Source organism: Procambarus clarkii, unplaced genomic scaffold, assembly GCF_040958095.1.
Source record: "Procambarus clarkii isolate CNS0578487 unplaced genomic scaffold, FALCON_Pclarkii_2.0 HiC_scaffold_1558, whole genome shotgun sequence".
NCBI classification, from domain to species: Eukaryota; Metazoa; Arthropoda; class Malacostraca; order Decapoda; family Cambaridae; genus Procambarus; species Procambarus clarkii.
Genome location: NW_027190586.1, coordinates 23657 through 30692, shown reverse-complemented (window position 1 = coordinate 30692; position 7036 = coordinate 23657). Strand labels below are relative to the sequence as shown.

At 42.7% G+C, this 7036-nt stretch overlaps 1 long non-coding RNA gene and 3 other non-coding genes across 4 annotated transcripts; all 4 read right to left on the bottom strand.

Moving 5' to 3' along the window:
- Positions 1–275: 275 nt before the first annotated feature.
- Positions 276–6276, bottom strand: LOC138362264 (uncharacterized). The gene is made up of 3 exons (XR_011227522.1): positions 5821–6276; positions 3048–3072; positions 276–456 (listed from the first exon to the last, which is right to left on the bottom strand). It is a non-coding gene; the product is annotated as an uncharacterized lncRNA (long non-coding RNA).
- On the bottom strand, positions 561–753 carry LOC138362268 (U2 spliceosomal RNA). Its single transcript, XR_011227526.1, has one exon. It is a non-coding gene; the product is annotated as a U2 spliceosomal RNA (small nuclear RNA).
- LOC138362267 (U2 spliceosomal RNA) lies at positions 3343–3535 on the bottom strand. Its single transcript, XR_011227525.1, has one exon. It is a non-coding gene; the product is annotated as a U2 spliceosomal RNA (small nuclear RNA).
- On the bottom strand, positions 6118–6310 carry LOC138362266 (U2 spliceosomal RNA). Its single transcript, XR_011227524.1, has one exon. It is a non-coding gene; the product is annotated as a U2 spliceosomal RNA (small nuclear RNA).
- Positions 6311–7036: the final 726 nt, after the last annotated feature.

Genomic DNA, 7036 nt, shown 5'->3' with positions numbered 1-7036 from the left:
TCTAACACTATTCAACCCATCTCTACCAGCCTTTTCATAACAAACCACTAAGCTATCTAAACCAGTTTCCACACTTATATAAATAGAGAAAAACTTCACCCTATATAACCTATCTCAGAAAACAAACAAAATCAATTAATATTGCACTAACTGGCAACCCCCCCCCCCATTCATAAAATCAACTTCTTTCCTTCCACACCAACCATCGTATTTCTTTGCTCGCACATAATCTTTAATCTAAAGTTATTAAATGATATTACTCACCTCACTCTCCTTCTTTCTCCTTCTTTCTCCTTCCTTCCTTCCTTCCTTCCTTCCTTCCTTCCTTCCTTCCTTCCCTCTAACTCGTTGCAGTTGTTCAGCTTCGACCCATCAAACCCGGACTCGACTGACTCACTTCTGCTGCTCGTTCCAAGGCTTTTTCCTCATACGATGTTGGCTGGTGTGAAGTAATTACTGCAATTCAAATTAACATGATTCATTAATGTACATAACCAATTAACATAATCGTCTCCTACTTGATTTTGACTAGTTGATAGGGTTGTTTTTGGTCTCCCCGAAGGGAGTGGACCGATCCCAGAGGTACTGCAATACCGGGCCGATCCGCGGCAAAGGTGGAGCAAGCTCCTAGCACTTCGCCATGTTGCAAAAATCAGTTTAATATCGAGGATCCCACATGGGGATCGTATCAGATATTAAGCTGATAAGAACAGATACTACACTTTGATCTTAGCCAAAAGGCCGAGAAGCGATAGGATGCATGGTTGCTCTGCAACACCAGGCAACAATTGCGGCTAGAAACCACGTAGCGAGTTTCAATTGCAAAAGGGCATGTGATTATCGTTGAGTACTATTCGAATTCAAGCATACATATAAACGCCATGCAGTAAAGGCTTTAACCATTTCTTACCTGATCAATGAATTTATATATATATGCAAATTCATGATATTACATGGTTTCATTCATGAGTAGTGAATATGTAACTGGCGGCAAAGTGGTAAACAGACTCGCGTGGCGTTTCACGAATTCGCTCCTGGCCAGGGAGTATAGCGCTTAACTCTAATACATAAACCTCCATTTGTCATGTGTCTTAAGGTAGCTACAGCTTTTGAAAAGTACAATAACGAATTAAAAGTGCAAGGGGCCTGTTACGCCAACGCTCGTCAAAAAATATAAATAGGAGACGTTCTCTCTCTGATACCATAACAGAAAACGAACAGCACTATTACGCGCCAACTATTCCATTTTTGTATATATATCACGACTTTTTCACATCTAACACTTTGCTTGATACATCGTTTTCACAAACCGGAGACGAGGCGAAGCGAGGCAGGGCTGGGTGGCGAGAGGCTAGAGGCTAGAGGCTAGAGGCGAGAGGCGAGAGGCGAGAGGCGAGAGGCGAGAGGCGAGAGACGAGAGACGAGAGACGAGAGACGAGAGACGAGAGACGAGAGACGAGAGACGAGAGACGAGAGACGAGAGACGAGAGACGAGAGACGAGAGACGAGAGACGAGAGACGAGAGACGAGAGACTAGAGACGAGAGACTAGAGACGAGAGACGAGAGACGAGAGACGAGAGACGTGACGTGATGCCATGCCATGCCATGCCATGCCATGCCATTCAATGCCTTGTGATTCAATACCATGCAGTTCAATGCGATGCGGATGCAATGACATGCGATTCGATGCCATGCGAGGCGAGGCGAGGCGATGCATCATCTAACATAACGGGATTCCCTGGAAAACGACTCTGTTGTTGAATGAACAACAAAGTTAAGATATAAGAAGATGTAAGTAATTCGAGAAGTCTGAGTACTGTAGGTACTATAGCAAATTCATTGCTTAATATATGTGAATGTGTAAGGAATCCATCCATCGCTTTTACCGAGTATACAAATACTCGGTCATTGTTGGTGTTTAGGGAGGTAAATGAAGTATTGCAAAGCTAATTACGAAACTAGCTTTCACAATGACATTTGGTGGTTGGTCGCTTTGCAAATTATAGTAGATTCTATATCAATTTTATTCGTTATTTTACGTGAATGAATGTGTGCCTGCATACATTGCCTAAATAAAGAATGTAAATATACGTCGGTGGTGTTTAGAGGGGTGAATGAAGCATTTGAAATCTAAATAGGAAACTAGCATTCAAATGGAGAGGGGTGAGAGTGCAGGTGCGCTTGAACTTGGGTGGGTTCTGGGTTTCATTGACGTATATATTACAGGTGAATGTGTGCATCGAATGCTCGATTGAAGTATATAAATACACATTGTTAGTGTGTATTGAGGTAAATGATGGATTGTAAAGCTAATCAAGACACTGGAATTCACTTTGAGGCTAGTGGCTGGCCGGCTGGCAGGCAAGCGTGGAAGTGGCAAACGATCGTTGAGTTGCCGTGTAAAACCACACCAAAGCAACACCTCCCTCCATCTCAAGTCGAATTTCGTCTTTATTACGCATTGGTACATTCCAGCAATGGTAAATTAAATAGATAAACGTCTAATCTTGATGTATGTATGAATATAATTTCGCCGTCAGAGCCGACTAAGGAATTCCGAGTGATATACACACACACTCCTCCCTCCCTCCCTCCCTCCCTCACAAGGGAGAGTGAGTAATTCTGTAAAAAAAAGGAAGAGCATGCCAACAATGGGTAACTATTATAGTTAGGTTCTCGATCATAGTAAACCCGTTGATTTAGAGTTTATTTGCACAATGACTACGTCATATTAGATGCCATTTAAATACCAAATCCAGTTCTCCACTAAATGCAGACACAAGTCTAACACTATTCAACCCATCTCTACCAGCCTTTTCATAACAAACCACTAAGCTATCTAAACCAGTTTCCACACTTATATAAATAGAGAAAAACTTCACCCTATATAACCTATCTCAGAAAACAAACAAAATCAATTAATATTGCACTAACTGGCAACCCCCCCCCCATTCATAAAATCAACTTCTTTCCTTCCACACCAACCATCGTATTTCTTTGCTCGCACATAATCTTTAATCTAAAGTTATTAAATGATATTACTCACCTCACTCTCCTTCTTTCTCCTTCTTCTCCTTCCTTCCTTCCTTCCTTCCTTCCTTCCTTCCTTCCTTCCTTCCCTCTAACTCGTTGCAGTTGTTCAGCTTCGACCCATCAAACCCGGACTCGACTGACTCACTTCTGCTGCTCGTTCCAAGGCTTTTTCCTCATACGATGTTGGCTGGTGTGAAGTAATTACTGCAATTCAAATTAACATGATTCATTAATGTACATAACCAATTAACATAATCGTCTCCTACTTGATTTTGACTAGTTGATAGGGTTGTTTTTGGTCTCCCCGAAGGGAGTGGACCGATCCCAGAGGTACTGCAATACCGGGCCGATCCGCGGCAAAGGTGGAGCAAGCTCCTAGCACTTCGCCATGTTGCAAAAATCAGTTTAATATCGAGGATCCCACATGGGGATCGTATCAGATATTAAGCTGATAAGAACAGATACTACACTTTGATCTTAGCCAAAAGGCCGAGAAGCGATAGGATGCATGGTTGCTCTGCAACACCAGGCAACAATTGCGGCTAGAAACCACGTAGCGAGTTTCAATTGCAAAAGGGCATGTGATTATCGTTGAGTACTATTCGAATTCAAGCATACATATAAACGCCATGCAGTAAAGGCTTTAACCATTTCTTACCTGATCAATGAATTTATATATATATGCAAATTCATGATATTACATGGTTTCATTCATGAGTAGTGAATATGTAACTGGCGGCAAAGTGGTAAACAGACTCGCGTGGCGTTTCACGAATTCGCTCCTGGCCAGGGAGTATAGCGCTTAACTCTAATACATAAACCTCCATTTGTCATGTGTCTTAAGGTAGCTACAGCTTTTGAAAAGTACAATAACGAATTAAAAGTGCAAGGGGCCTGTTACGCCAACGCTCGTCAAAAAATATAAATAGGAGACGTTCTCTCTCTGATACCATAACAGAAAACGAACAGCACTATTACGCGCCAACTATTCCATTTTTGTATATATATCACGACTTTTTCACATCTAACACTTTGCTTGATACATCGTTTTCACAAACCGGAGACGAGGCGAAGCGAGGCAGGGCTGGGTGGCGAGAGGCTAGAGGCGAGAGGCGAGAGGCGAGAGGCGAGAGGCGAGAGGCGAGAGGCGAGAGACGAGAGACGAGAGACGAGAGACGAGAGACGAGAGACGAGAGACGAGAGACGAGAGACGAGAGACGAGAGACGAGAGACGAGAGACGAGAGACGAGAGACGAGAGACGAGAGACGAGAGACGAGAGACTAGAGACGAGAGACGAGAGACGAGAGACGAGAGACGTGACGTGATGCCATGCCATGCCATGCCATGCCATGCCATTCAATGCCTTGTGATTCAATACCATGCAGTTCAATGCGATGCGATGCAATGACATGCGATTCGATGCCATGCGAGGCGAGGCGAGGCGATGCATCATCTAACATAACGGGATTCCCTGGAAAACGACTCTGTTGTTGAATGAACAACAAAGTTAAGATATAAGAAGATGTAAGTAATTCGAGAAGTCTGAGTACTGTAGGTACTATAGCAAATTCATTGCTTAATATATGTGAATGTGTAAGGAATCCATCCATCGCTTTTACCGAGTATACAAATACTCGGTCATTGTTGGTGTTTAGGGAGGTAAATGAAGTATTGCAAAGCTAATTACGAAACTAGCTTTCACAATGACATTTGGTGGTTGGTCGCTTTGCAAATTATAGTAGATTCTATATCAATTTTATTCGTTATTTTACGTGAATGAATGTGTGCCTGCATACATTGCCTAAATAAAGAATGTAAATATACGTCGGTGGTGTTTAGAGGGGTGAATGAAGCATTTGAAATCTAAATAGGAAACTAGCATTCAAATGGAGAGGGGTGAGAGTGCAGGTGCGCTTGAACTTGGGTGGGTTCTGGGTTTCATTGACGTATATATTACAGGTGAATGTGTGCATCGAATGCTCGATTGAAGTATATAAATACACATTGTTAGTGTGTATTGAGGTAAATGATGGATTGTAAAGCTAATCAAGACACTGGAATTCACTTTGAGGCTAGTGGCTGGCCGGCTGGCAGGCAAGCGTGGAAGTGGCAAACGATCGTTGAGTTGCCGTGTAAAACCACACCAAAGCAACACCTCCCTCCATCTCAAGTCGAATTTCGTCTTTATTACGCATTGGTACATTCCAGCAATGGTAAATTAAATAGATAAACGTCTAATCTTGATGTATGTATGAATATAATTTCGCCGTCAGAGCCGACTAAGGAATTCCGAGTGATATACACACACACTCCTCCCTCCCTCCCTCCCTCCCTCACAAGGGAGAGTGAGTAATTCTGTAAAAAAAAGGAAGAGCATGCCAACAATGGGTAACTATTATAGTTAGGTTCTCGATCATAGTAAACCCGTTGATTTAGAGTTTATTTGCACAATGACTACGTCATATTAGATGCCATTTAAATACCAAATCCAGTTCTCCACTAAATGCAGACACAAGTCTAACACTATTCAACCCATCTCTACCAGCCTTTTCATAACAAACCACTAAGCTATCTAAACCAGTTTCCACACTTATATAAATAGAGAAAAACTTCACCCTATATAACCTATCTCAGAAAACAAACAAAATCAATTAATATTGCACTAACTGGCAACCCCCCCCCCCATTCATAAAATCAACTTCTTTCCTTCCACACCAACCATCGTATTTCTTTGCTCGCACATAATCTTTAATCTAAAGTTATTAAATGATATTACTCACCTCACTCTCCTTCTTTCTCCTTCCTTCCTTCCTTCCTTCCTTCCTTCCTTCCTTCCTTCCTTCCTTCCTTCCTTCCTTCCCTCTAACTCGTTGCAGTTGTTCAGCTTCGACCCATCAAACCCGGACTCGACTGACTCACTTCTGCTGCTCGTTCCAAGGCTTTTTCCTCATACGATGTTGGCTGGTGTGAAGTAATTACTGCAATTCAAATTAACATGATTCATTAATGTACATAACCAATTAACATAATCGTCTCCTACTTGATTTTGACTAGTTGATAGGGTTGTTTTTGGTCTCCCCGAAGGGAGTGGACCGATCCCAGAGGTACTGCAATACCGGGCCGATCCGCGGCAAAGGTGGAGCAAGCTCCTAGCACTTCGCCATGTTGCAAAAATCAGTTTAATATCGAGGATCCCACATGGGGATCGTATCAGATATTAAGCTGATAAGAACAGATACTACACTTTGATCTTAGCCAAAAGGCCGAGAAGCGATAGGATGCATGGTTGCTCTGCAACACCAGGCAACAATTGCGGCTAGAAACCACGTAGCGAGTTTCAATTGCAAAAGGGCATGTGATTATCGTTGAGTACTATTCGAATTCAAGCATACATATAAACGCCATGCAGTAAAGGCTTTAACCATTTCTTACCTGATCAATGAATTTATATATATATGCAAATTCATGATATTACATGGTTTCATTCATGAGTAGTGAATATGTAACTGGCGGCAAAGTGGTAAACAGACTCGCGTGGCGTTTCACGAATTCGCTCCTGGCCAGGGAGTATAGCGCTTAACTCTAATACATAAACCTCCATTTGTCATGTGTCTTAAGGTAGCTACAGCTTTTGAAAAGTACAATAACGAATTAAAAGTGCAAGGGGCCTGTTACGCCAACGCTCGTCAAAAAATATAAATAGGAGACGTTCTCTCTCTGATACCATAACAGAAAACGAACAGCACTATTACGCGCCAACTATTCCATTTTTGTATATATATCACGACTTTTTCACATCTAACACTTTGCTTGATACATCGTTTTCACAAACCGGAGACGAGGCGAAGCGAGGCAGGGCTGGGTGGCGAGAGGCTAGAGGCTAGAGGCGAGAGGCGAGAGGCGAGAGGCGAGAGGCGAGAGGCGAGAGACGAGAGACGAGAGACGAGAGACGAGAGACGAGAGACGAGAGACGAGAGACGAGAGACGAGAGACGAGAGACG